The 13,687-nt window shown below is 41.1% G+C and overlaps 1 protein-coding gene and 1 long non-coding RNA gene across 4 annotated transcripts in view; one reads left to right on the forward strand and one right to left on the reverse strand.

Moving 5' to 3' along the window:
* Positions 1–5,270, forward strand: part of LOC129042461 (uncharacterized) — a 40,745-nt gene extending 35,475 nt beyond the window's left edge. The window contains exon 4 of the long non-coding RNA XR_008504132.2: positions 3,405–5,270. This is a non-coding gene — a long non-coding RNA (uncharacterized LOC129042461). The remainder of the gene's footprint in view (positions 1–3,404) is intronic.
* Positions 1–13,687, reverse strand: part of EBF2 (EBF transcription factor 2) — a 214,483-nt gene that overhangs the window by 29,053 nt on the left and 171,743 nt on the right. The window lies entirely within an intron of this gene.

Below are 13,687 nucleotides of genomic sequence, written 5' to 3' on the forward strand. Positions count from 1 at the left end.
AATTATATAATATATAATATGATTTTTATATTATAATATTATATATATATATATATTTTTTGAGACGAAGTCTTGCTCTGTCACCCCGGCTGGAGTGCAATGGCATGATCTCAGCTCACTGCAACCTCTGCCTCCCAGGTTCAAGCAATTCTCCTCTCTCAGCCTCCCTAATAGCTGGAATTACAGGCATGCACCACCATGCCTGGCTAATTTTTATATTTTTAGTAGAGATGGGGTTTCACCATATTGGCCAGGCTGGTCACGAACTCCTGACCTCAAGTGATCCACCCATCTCGGCCTCCCAAAGCACTGGGATTACAGACATGAGCTACCGCGCCTGGCCTATATTTTATATTTTCTAATATTTCAAAATTAAATATTAATTCATGGAAGTAATATATCATTTTCTTGGTATATATCTAAATTCAGATATAACCATTAATACCAGATTCAACCATTAATACCAGATTAACATTTCCTTAACACAACTGGCACAAGGATTAAATCAAGTTACTAAGAACAGTGCCTGGCACTTGGTGAGCATGCAGGTATCAGTTATTGTTATTGCTGTCAGGAATTTATGTGTCCATATTAATAACTAGGATTGTGTGCATGGCTCTGTCCAACTAATGATTTTTATTTCATACCAGCTTTGAAAACTATATTGAGAAGTTTTCTTTATTTTATCCTATGCTCTATAAATCTTACATAGCATGGAGAGTAGCTCTTGCTAAACACTTGAAAGAACCCTAGTAACATTGCTCACGCTAAGGTCACCAATAGCATTTTAGCCAAACCAACAGGAACTTTTCCATTCTTATCTTAATCCCAAGTTAACATTTGAGACCGCTCATATTCTCCACTTCTAGAAACCCTCCCATCCACTGGCTTCCTGAACTCACACTGCCCGGCTGCCTTCCTATTTCTTTGGCCATGTCAGACTACTTTGCGGACTGTTCTTTCTCTGCCTGTCTTGTAAATGATGCTCCTCAAGATGGTTGCCAGGCAGTCTTCAGCTTTGCTGCACGTTCCCCTGGGCAACTTCATCAATTCTCCATGATTTCCACATGCAGCTATATGCTAATCGTCATAAATCTTGATCTCTAGACTAGATACCTGGCCTGAGATTCAGCTTTAAATATCCAACTGTTGGCTAGAAAATTCCACTCAGATGGTCCATAGATTCTCCCTATCCAAGATACCCAAGCTCATGAGATTCTCTGTGAATTGCACCATCATCGAAATGATTGACTGCCAGTCAGAAACCCTGAATTCATTGTTTCTCAATATCATTGTATTTTTTCTAGAAAAAATCATCCATTTCATCAAGATTGTTGTTTTAGCATAGAATCTATATTGTATTTGTTTAAAATTTCTAACCGATCTAGAGTTCCCCTCCCCCTCTGCCCACGGAAATGTACACAAATATATGTAGACGTTTAAATTATTTAACCTATCTGGATTTTATTTCATTGTGTAACATTAAGTACTTACCTTTGCCAGAACTTACTGTATTTCACAATTTTGTTGTAATTTTCTGATTAGTCCTATTTATAATTTTGACTTCCTTTAGTTCCAGGAAGAGTATCTTAAAATTTCTAGGTAATTGAGTACTAAACTGTTAATTGCTTATTGTAGCCAACTGCCCTGGATTTAAAAAGGTGTCCTGCACAGTATGTGCCTTTTGGAATTTATTGGGGTTTTGTGAATTAATACATATTAGTTTTGTCTGCATTTCATGGGCAATGCTTTAATGTCTTATTTCATCTATCTTTTTGATCACTTTAACATGTCCATTTTTGCTTCTATAAATTTGTCTTCCCACATTCTCATTGCTAATAGTTTTAAATATATATACTTTTCTAGTGATTTGAGAGATATACACACTTTTTGTTGTTGTTGTTGTTGTTGTTGAGACAGGGACACAAAGTCTGGTTCTGCCACCCAGCCTGGAGTGCAGTGCATGATCATGGCTCACTGCAACCTCCACCTCCTGGGCTCAAGCAATCCTCCTGCCTCAGCCTCCTCACTAACTAGGGCTACAGACATGCACCACATGCCTAATTTTTGTATTTTTGGTAGAGATGGGTTTTCACCATCTTGCCCAGGCTGATCTTGAACTCCTAAGCTCAAGCAATCCGCCCACCTTAGCCTCCCAAATTGCTGGGACTACAGGCATGAGCCACAGCTCCTGGTCTGTACATACTATTTTAATTTACAGAAATGTCTTTAGACTTCTCTGAAAAGATTTTATTTTTCCTAATTATTTGAGGTGTTGAGTCACTCCATATATAAGGAATTTTGCTTGCCTTCAATCTTCCCACCTCTTTCTCTCCACTTATACATTTTTGTTGGCAGTTTATCATTTCAAGCTGATTTACTATTCTTAGATTTTCTATGTTCTATATTTTTAGAAACTAATTTTCATGTTTCCACTAAGTCTCATCACCATGTTAACAATAATTTTTTAAACACTCTATATTTAACTGCTTTCTCGGCCAACCACCAATCCTGCGATAGCACAACTATTCCCCTCTTGCGTTCTTCATTGATTCAATTCTCCTGCAGTCAGGTGCTATCAATAAGAATAAGAGTTAAATTGTGTCTGGGCCATTGAAATAAGAGAGTGTCTTTTTGTCTTTCTCACACATAAATGGCAACTGCTCTGGATATAGAATAGTTAAGTACACTCTCCCATTCAAGATCAACTTTCTGCTTGTGCCACTGGTTCTCACTCCTCAAGGTGGAGACAGGGGAGCCTCAGGGTGGTTGTTGGGGTCTCCCCCATCATTTCCTTGCCCTGCTGCTCTTTCCTAAGGGGGAATGAGGAGGCCAGCTGGAGTTCGCATGTCCACCAGTACGACCCTGTGTGCACATGCCAGCACAATGGTGCAAAATTTCTGGAATATTAATGACTTTAGCCTAGCTTCAAGCATTATTACCAGATTTCCTTTATTTTTATGTTTTCCTGAAAGTATCCTCTAATATATTTTGGGGGTGGGGGCCGATTAAACACTTGCACTCACAAGGCCATCTTACCTAGAAACACATGTTAAGAATAGCCATATGTTTAAGTAGAATTATTCTGTAAACTTTTTTCTTCCACTTAGCTTTATAATGTCAGCAATTTGGGAAGACTTTTTCTTAAATAACATGATTTTTAGTGGTGGTAATATGAGATAGTGAAAATCATTATTACCACCATTAGGACGTACTGAAGCCTTACTACTACCTTAAGGGTACTCTGCTAAGCCTTTTAGGCACATTAGCTCGTTCGATTCTGATTGTAATCCTATGATGTGGGTTTTATCCCCATTTTCAATGCAGTCCCAAGTGGTAAAGGTGGGATCTGTATCCTGCTTCTGTAACTCCAAAGCCTGTGCTCTTAACCTTTCCTACTGCAGAACCAGAGACTATGATCCTTCCATCCCCCTCTGGGCATCCTCCTCAGCTTCAAGAGCTACAGATGCAAAAGCATGAATGAAGTCCTGCCTGTGTTGCCTGACTTCGTCACTGAGACCAGGAGGAGACCCCATGCGGAATCAACTAGCAAACACAAACAGCTGCCCGGTGCTGCAGGGCAAACAGACTTGATGATGAAATTCTCAAAATTCATCATTGCCTAATTTTTTTTTTTTTTTTAGAAATATGCACCATTTTGTTAGCCAAAGTGCAGATTTTCTTAGAGAAAACAGGAAAATTATTGATATGGGTACACTCACAATGTGCTAAATACAAACTAAACAGATAACCCATAAGGCAGAAAATCTAACCCCTCCCTGTCTCCATTTCTGCCTTTGTCCCTTTCCATCTGCATGGCTGTCCCCCGCCCTGACAAGTGCTCTTCCTCTCCCAAGAGCACTGTGGGGGTCCAGCCAGGGAACACCACCCTCCTTATCCCTTAGTCCTTCCTGCTGCTCACAGAGGAATTTTCTGGAGCTGGGCTCTAATCAGTGCACAGAGGTGGGATGGAGATGAGTTTTTTTTTTTAATATAATTTATCACACATTTGCACCCATTGTTCTCCCAACCAGATTGCAAACCACTAGGATACAGGGTCATGTCTAGTTTCTCTGGCCTGCCCTCCCCTCCCCAGGTCCCAAATTAGACATGGCAGAGTACCTTGACTACACTGGGCTGGCAATTCATGTTTTACACTGAATAAGTAGATAAGGCACAATTGTCTATTTTTATGTTGTTTTTTGGCAGGTCCCTGCCAGACTTCGTAGGCATAAACTATGGGATACATCTCGTGTGCATCCAAGTGAGAGAGAGGACAGTAAAACACAGTTATCTACACAGACAGGGAAAATCACACTCACACATACACACACACACACACACACACACACACACACAATTTCATTTAATCAAGTGCACGTTGGAAATAGAAAGCATGAAGTTGAAAGTACTCCAGCTCTATTTAGCCAACACTAAACCATAAGAGGGACCTCAGCCTTTAACACATGGCCGGGTTTGACAACTCTTTGGTTCCAGACTGACTTCCCAACTGACCAGTTGCTTTTGCGTCTTTTAGGTTCAGCTTCACCTTGAATCCCAACTTCCTCCCTCCCCCTCCCTACTTCCCTGGGCGTTCTCTGGCTTTTCAGCCCTGGTGTGAGCCAAGCAAAGCTCAATTAGCTAATGAGGTGCCCAAGACCAGCACCAAGACTGTCTCCAAGGGCCAACCAGGCCATTAACTGCCATCATCAGTGTAAATTTACAACCTCGCCTACCACATGGAGTGCGGGGATGCTGTGAAGTTCTGCCAACCTTTTGGCTGACAGGGATACAGAGAAGTGCTGGCAAGGCAAAAACAGAGTAAATTAAAAATATGCTTCAATCTATAGGCTCTATTTATCTATGTCTTTCTTTAGTAATATAACATTAAGGTAAAAGGTCATAGCCCTACTGAAATATAATTTATATTTACCTTTTATTAAATAATTATGGCATGGCATGAAGTTAAATATTACAGAAGCTAATCAAGAGGGAATTCAAGAGAGAAAACTCAGACATGAGAATTTCGTCTTTGCTATACATAGAATGTCTTAATCCTCCACTGGGAGTCATTCGGGTTTGCTTAAGGAGTTTAATAATACACATTTCAACTGCCACAGAATCTAAATCCCATTTGGATCAGCCTTGAAAAACTTTCATCAATACCTTGAGATTTCATAATATTTCTCTTGAGAGCCTGGATCTCATGTGCCATTTCTCATTTTGATTGCGGGTATAATTATGAGATTACTTACATATATCTTGGACCCAATAAATAAATATAAACTATAAGCAATGTGTGAATGGTTTCTTTTTTTAAGTAAATAGTATTTAACTAAAAATATCTACTGGGAACCACTCTTTAAAAAAAAAAAAAAAAGCTGGCTGGTGCTCAATATTAATTTTCCCAAAGGATTAGTGCGATATAAAATTCTATATGGTTTTAATTTTCTTTCCTTAAGAGGAGGCACAGGGAGCAGATAATGCTTACCCCATCTTATACTTCTACTTCTGTTTCACAAAAATGAAGGGGACACTGGCTAACATGGAAAGGGGGCCCTTTGTTAGAACCCTGTTCAGCCCTTAACAATTACAGCCTTGACACTGCAGGCTGGAGGTCATTTATGCTCTTGACCAGCAGGGGCACTGATCACAAAGATGGCAACGTCAAGGCCTGGTTGCTTTTCTTTGAAAAAATGTGAGAGAAGAAGATGATGACGGGTGAGGGAAGATTTGAGTTCTCAACTAGCTGCCACTCTGGGGATGTTGGCGGATCACACTGCTGGCCTCGGTTGCAGCTTTACTCACCAGTGAGTCTTCCCTTGGATCCTAGGATTACCATGGAATCTGTAGCTGGTCATCAGGAGGCCAATAAAAGTAGAAATTCTAAGCCTAGCCATGTGTTTGTGCATCTGTGCATTATCTGCAGAAAGGGAGCTTCACTTCATCAGATGTTCACAGAGCCCATGGTCTCCTAAGGGTGACAGCCCACAGAACTAGAGGATCACTACAGTCCTAACTCTAAATTACAACTTTCTTCAAGAATAAGGAAAACCACTGAAAGGTTTTCTTTGCATTGTAAGAAAGCAAAAAGAAAACAAAACAAAACAAACAAACAAAAAAAACCTTAAATCTATATAACGTGACTGCCATATAAACACAAGACCAGAAGATAGACACTGACTGGCAATGGAAGAGAAAACATGCTTTAACAATACCTGCCATGTGACTTTGGCCAAGGAGAATTACTCTCTGTTGACAGCGTAGGAAGGCATGAAACACAATCTGGCTTTGGGAGGAATTTAGATAACACAGACGAGCTCCTGCCCTCGTGCCACTTTAGGACGTCTCCGTCCTCTTTCCTTACATAGTACTTTCTTCCCACATGTTCATTCCCACAAAGTCTGTCTTCCATGTGCTAGGATTTGGGTTCCCTTCTCTCTCCCTCGTCCTTCCCCTTCCAATTTCCTTGTCTATTTGTCTCCCTTCTGCCCTATTCCTCATGTGTCCAACATGCAAAGTCTACGTTAAATTCACACTTAAATGCTAAGTTTTTCGTTGCATATGATGGTGTGATGGGATAAAGCTGGTCCTAGCTTGGGAGCTGCCTTAGTTCCTAACACTAACAAATGACGCGACCTTCATCAGGTCACTTGGCCAGGTGAGGCTTTGGTTTATTTCTCTGTGAAGACAAAGGATTGGGGTAAATGGCTTCTAAGACCCCTTCCAAGCTCTTACATTTTATGATTCTAAGGCTATCACTGATTTGGAGCAGTAGCTTTCTTCTCTGAGGAACAGAGGTGGAGCTGAAGTCAAGGGCTGTTGAATTAAGTTGTCTTTAACCTTGGCTACATTGAAATCTCTCTCCACATCCATTTGTTTCAATGTAGCAAAAGTTCAGTGTCACCAATTTAAAAACAAAAAGGAACAAAGATAATACAGGAACATATTATTAAGAGGCAGTACCTGCCTTTGTGGACACAGGAACAAGAATACGAGGAGAGAACCAACAGTGCACAAGCGAAAGATTAGACTGAAGCCTCTGATATTTAATTTTAAATGAAATATTAATTTAATATTTAATTACACTTTGGTTTCCAGAAAAACTGCAGCAGCAAGACAGATTGTTTGAAGAAGGGAATAATATACATGGTTAAGGAGACAACTGTAAAAATTAAAGATAAATTTCAAGGGTAAATCTAAATGCCACAATGGAGCAGTTATAAATACGCTCTTACTCTCTGTAATGTGTATTTAGAATATTATAGCCGAGTGTGCCAATCCATTAAGGGGCTGGGATGTCTCTAGTGAAACAACAGCCCCCTATTCTGGGGCTAACAACGGAGACATCATTTCTCAGACTCAGCTGAATGATGTATCTGAATTTCACAAGAGGTGAGAGTGGAGACAACTTCAGTAAAAGTGCAGGCTACCAGGGGGGCTATTGACTCAACCTGTCTCCAGTTTGAACAGGGAATAGTTGTACTCGGGCCAGTTTCTGATGTCTGAATTGGGTATTTTTAACTAAAAATCAGATTCATTTCTTCAATGGGATTTTTTTTTTCCAGGATAATGCTATACGGGGAAAAAAAATGTGAAGTGGATGAGCTATTAACATTTGAAATCCAGTTTGCACATCTGTGCAGCACAGCTTTATGAAGGCAGGCCCCACAATTCGCACAGAGCCTTGGGGAGGAGGCTGTTCGGGGTATGATTTGGGGGTGTGTGGAAAAACCTTGGCCTCTAATTTTTCCTCCCAGCTGTGGCCTGTTCTTGCCTTAATCCTGTTGATGAATACTTTCTCTGAAATAATGAACAGAAAAAAAAAAAAGTTTTTTGCTAAAGTAGAAGATAAGAAGTATTCTGGGAGAGGGGGTTAGTTAGCATGAATTCTCTGGTTTCTTGGTGCATCTCACTTAGCAGGTTGTCTATGTAGACCTCTAAGTTCTCTTGCACACCTTATCAAGCACCTACTCTGCATGTACCTGGGCCAGCTGGGGCACGGTCAATCTCTTCTGCTCCTTTGGTTCACCTTTTGTTTTTTATTTTTTTTCTTACAAGAACTTCTGGGTTCTTTTAAAAAATTATTTATTTATTTATTTAAGAAACAAGGTTTCCCTCTGTCACCCAGGCTGGAGTACAGTGGTGCAATCATAGCTCACTGCAGCCTCAATCTCCTGGGCTCAAGCGTTTCTCCCACCTTGGGCTCCCAGGAGCTGGGACTACAGGCCCACGCCCCACCAGCCTGGCTAATTTTTTTTTTTTTTTTTTTTTGGAGATGGGATCTTGCCTGGGTTGCTCTCAAACTCCTGGCCTCAAGTGATCCTCTGGCCTCAGCCTCCCAAAGTACTGGAATTTCAGGGGGAAACCATGGTGCCTGGCTTCTACCTTTTAATACCTGCTTCCTTGTGACCCCTTGTCCCTCTCCTGCAAAGGCCAGGTTCTTGGGCTCCCTTGGCCTTCTCTGTCTCCTGCAAAAACCTGATTTCTAATCTAGATCTAGATATTCAGGGCATGATGTGGTAGGTCTTTCAAGAAGAATCCACATTTTCCGGAAGACAGACAAAGAAGCCCTGAGCTGGTCCAACGGCAATGAGGGAGGACGCTCCCCAGAGCTGCATGTATCCTCCCACCAGATGCTTACAACAGTGAATTGTGCTTGTGCTTTTATATTTATATATATAAATACCTTTGCATATGTATATAATATTATCTTTCTAATGGGGTAAGTATATCCTCATTTTTAGGTTAGAAAAATGGCACAAAGAATTGTTGTTTTTCCTGAAAGTTGGAATGCAAATCCCTGCCTCTTCACTCTGTCATCAGCTCTCTTCTATACAACAGCCTGCCCCAGTGCCAAGTTCTCTCAAGCTTAATAAAAATGTGGAGTTAATATTTCTTTGCCTCCTGCAACTTCAGTTATTTGTAGAGAGGATAATTTCTATGACTTCTAAAGAATTCAAGGCATTTCACAGGCTCTGAGTCTAGCACATCATACTGACTGGAGCCTCCCCTTCATAACTCCTGCTTTTTGAGTCTTCTAGAAAGTTCCACCTAAGGGCAAGCATTATTATTGTGTTCACAGTGAAAGGACCCAGTCTCATAAGAACCTTCCCATGGGTAGAGTGCTTTATAAGCCAAAAAGTCTCTGCAACAGCCTCATAAGCAGAACTTAGGCCTCACAAGCTCATTTCTTTGTTTAAAATATACATTCCCTAAATTAGTTCAACCACCGTGGAAGACAGTGTGGCGATTCCTCAAGGATCTAGAACAAGAACTGCCATTTGACTTAGCAATCCCATGACTAGCTATATACCCAAAGGAATACAAATCATTCTATTATAAAGATACATGCACACATATGTTTGTTGAAGCACTATTCACAAAAGCAAAGACTTAGAACCAACCCAAATACCCATCAATGATAGACTGCATAATGAAAATGTGGTATATATACACTGTGGGATACTATGCAGCCATAAAAAGGAATGAGAGCATGTCATATTTGCAGGGACATGGATGAAGCTGGAAGCCATTATCCTCAGCAAACTAACACGGGAACAGAAAACCAAACACCGCATGTTCTAATTCATAAGTGGGAGCTGAACAATGAGAACACATGGACACAGGAAGGGGAACACCACGCACTGTCAGCGTGTTGGGGGGCAGGGAGAGGAAGAGCATCAGGACAAATAGCTAAAGACTGCAGGGCTTAATAGGTAGGTGATGGGTCGATCTGTGCAGCAAACCCCCCATAGCACACGTATACCTATTTAACAAATCTGCACGTCCTGCACGTGTATCCCAGAACTTAAAGTAAAATAAAACTTAAAATATAAACATAAAAAATAAAATAAAATACAGATTCTCAGACCCTCTCAGGAGAGTAGCAAGAAATATTCCCATATTGCAATCTGAAAACCAGGGCCCAGGTAAGGCGTCTTCTGAGACCCCCTTCATGCTCACCAGCCACGGCCTATTTCCTGTGCACTTCTCCAGAGTAACAGCCTGAGAGCCAAGGCATCATCTGCCAAGCAAAACAAGACAAGACCAAACAGATGGCCTTGGTATCACGTTTTGTAATAAACTGTACAGTATTGGGAAGTAGTACAGGTTAGGTGTTAAGAGCAGAACTTTGGAATAAGACATCTAGTATTCATCATAGCTTGGTGACCTTAGGCAAGTGACTTAATTTCTCTAAGTAGCAGGATCTCAACTATGAAGTTGAGATACTCATAGAACTGTCATCACAGACAAAGGTGGTGATATTTGCAGCCTGTAGGACAGAGCCTTGCCTTACGTGCTTAATAGATGAAAGATGTGATTATTGAACTACTGTCATTTTTGCTTGTTATTCTATCTTATGATAGAACTTATAAAAGACTTTTTAACCAGCTGTCTAACGTGTAGCCCAGGTTCTGTAAAGAACCACAGGAACAATAGTGAAAAGTTGTGTTCATTTACCCCCATGTCCTCACACACTGTATTTTGCCCTGGATTCTGTGGTTGGTACAGATTTTACAATTAGAGACAATGACAATTCCACCCCTAAATACCATGCTCTGATATCCTCTCCCTGCATACTCACTGCCACCTGAAGTCAAGACAGCCAAGAAGTCCCTGCACAACCAGTCACTGTGGTTCTGTTGGGTGCCCCTACTAGGATTATTTTTCTGCATTGCCAGTTCTCTATGGAAAAGTCTGCGAGGAAGACAGAGGATCTCTTCTCCTCTCCTCTCCACCTAGGCTGGCATACCTCCCCCAGCTCTCAAACCAGTAAGAGGCAACTGGACTTTCCCTAATGAGCCCTGTTCTCACGTGGCTCTCTCAATTGCACAGCAGCAAGTTGCACATTAGCAAACCACGATCGGTGGAAAATAGACCTGCAAAGTCACATGTGCAAAGAAAATGTGTTATTTTGCAGAGCCCTGATGTTGTTTGTGCTGTGGTTGGCAGCAGCAATCATGGGGGTCTGGCTAATTAACCAGGTACACCTAATAATGGGCTTGGCTCTGTCATGGTGGTGCATCCTTGGATACAGAAAATGTCAACAGTTGGACTATGGACCACAGAGTGTGTGCAGGGGGGCAGGGGTGGAAGGAGGAAAGGTTCTCTGGAGTCTCCCGCAGGAGTCTCCCTCTAGAAAGTTCTACATAAGAGTAAACACTATTATTGTGTTCCTGGTGAATGGACCCAGTCTCATAAGAACCCTCCCATGGGTGGAGTGCTTTATAGGCCAGAAAGCCTCTCTAACAGCCTCAGGAGCAGAACTCAGTTTTCTCAAACTCATTTCTTTGTTTAAAATACAGATTCCCAGACCCTGTCAGAAAAGTATGATTTGGTATTGTCTGGAATGGTGCCAAGCATAATTCTTACAATCAGCCAAATTAGGGAAACACCTTTGGGTAACAGCATAATTGGCACCAGAGCTTTACAGATGATAGAAATGAGGCTCAGAGAGGTCAGTGACCGGATGAAAGTAGACACAAGCAGTGGACCGCACGGCCAGCCCCCGAAGGCAGCGCTTCTGGCTGGTCCTCCTCTCAGGACCCGTCCTGCTCACAGCACTCACTCTGCACCTTTTAAAACCCTCTAGATTTCAAGTTTTGCCTTTTCCTCCAGAACCAGAATGACTTTTTGTCCACGTTGTCATTGGAGCCGAGTGGTTTGTCTAGGCCTACAGCAGCCTAGGATCACTGTCCTGCAGTGAAACACTCCAGGCATCCAGAGTGTGTGGGTCAGTGCTTCAGGGTGGCTGGAAAGACGAGAGGGCTTTGTCCTTCTCCTCCTAGGGAAGAGGCCATGGCTCTCCAGGTGACCAGAGTGAGGACTCAGCTCTGAGGTGGAGCAGCCCATCAGCACGTGCCTGTGAAAGCCACTGATAGTGGATTAAGATGAAATTGGCTTTTCATGTCAGTAGCTGTCAATTCAATGGGAAAGACAGGAGGTCACCAACCCATTTCCTGTGGGGTCTAGAACCCTCCATGGATGACATCAGCTTCCTGTCTCCACCAACCCAAGTGGTACTTCGCTCTGTAACCTCGGGGTGGAAGTTTTTCTAGAAAGTGGTCAGACTCCTGAGCCATCCTTGATAGCATTTGTAGTTTTGGTTTCTTCTTTATCTGTGAACGAACAAACTCCTGAGTCCCTCCCCTCCTCATCCGACTGTCCCCAAAGGCCCTTCCTTCCCAAAAGCAGTTTCTGAAAGAAGCAACACCAACTATCAGGCTGGAAATACTTTGTACCTGAAAAATCAAGTTTACTAATGTGTACTGTTTCAGTATTTAAACGTGTGACACTATATTGTGCCATACTTTATTATTTAAATTTTAAATTTTAAATTATTTAATTTTATTAGAAAATAGATACAAGTAAGCAACATGAAAAAAATTTAAATAACAACACTGAGAAACCACCATTGTTAATACCTTGGCATGCAGGATTCTGTACCCTACTAGGGTTGTTTGTAAAACTACTCATTTTTCATATATCTAAACATTGGGTCATATCACACAGACTATTTTAAAGCTCCTTTAAAACCCATATCACAGATGCCTTTCATGTAAATAAATATCCATCCATGGCATTATTTTTAATGTCTCTAAAAAAGTGTAGAAGATGTTCCATTATTTGTTTAATGAATCCCCTAATGTACAATGAGGATATTTTCAATTTTTCACTATATAAACTCCCATGAACGGTCTTCCAGCAAACTCAATTATTTCCTAGGCAGACATTTCTAGAAGTAGAATTGCTGGGTCAAAGGGCACATACATCTTCAGGTGTTCTCTTATCAAACTTACATTCCTGCAGTAGTATCTTAGATAGTTATGACATCTACCCATCTCCTTATAGCTCCATCATCCATGTCCAGGGGTGTCTTTGAAACACTAGAGATACCAGAAGCTCTACATGCAGAAAGTGTCCTGGAACAAGACCCACTCTCCAATTGACTTCAGGGACAGCCCACACTCCTGGTTTCCTCCTACCCTGACCTCAGACTCCTTCCCAGGTTCCTTCTGTCAACTTTAATCCTGCATGCTGGTGTTCCCAAGGTGCCATATTTGGACTTCTCCACTCTTTCATGGAGATCTCATCTGGTCCTATGGCTTTAAATCCTGTCTAGAGTATCCTGCAGTAGTATCTTAGAAAGTCCCCATTGTCTTTGAATCTTGCCAACCTGAGTGTTTTCATTTGTTTAAAAGAAAATCTTTGTCAACTTGATAGGGAAAAAAAGGTGATCTTGTTGCCTTAATTTGCATTTATTTATTAGTGTGGTTGGGATTTTTTATTATAATAGGTTTCTTTGTTTACTGGTCTTCCTTCCTGAATTTAACTCTTGATGTTCATTGCTAGCTTTCTATTTGGATATTTGTCTTTTCCTCTTTAATTTCTAAGATACCTAACGTTCTCCTCTTTTTCCACAATGTATAACACAGCAGTTAACAAACAGTAGGCACCAAATAAATTTTTGCTGAATAAAGGAATAAGTCTTTTTATACTTAAGATAATAGGCCACATAGAGCAAATACGTTCTCAGTTTGTCCTTTTCCCTCTAATGCCTGGCATATTGACATACAAACATTTTCCTTTTACATAATCACATCTTTTGTTTGATGGTGTCTGTCTTTAGCCTCAATGTTCACAAGTCTCAAAATGATAATTATTTTTTAAATCTGTAATCTTC

This window comes from Pongo pygmaeus, chromosome 7 (assembly GCF_028885625.2).
Source record: "Pongo pygmaeus isolate AG05252 chromosome 7, NHGRI_mPonPyg2-v2.0_pri, whole genome shotgun sequence".
In the NCBI taxonomy this organism is placed as follows: Eukaryota; Metazoa; Chordata; class Mammalia; order Primates; family Hominidae; genus Pongo; species Pongo pygmaeus.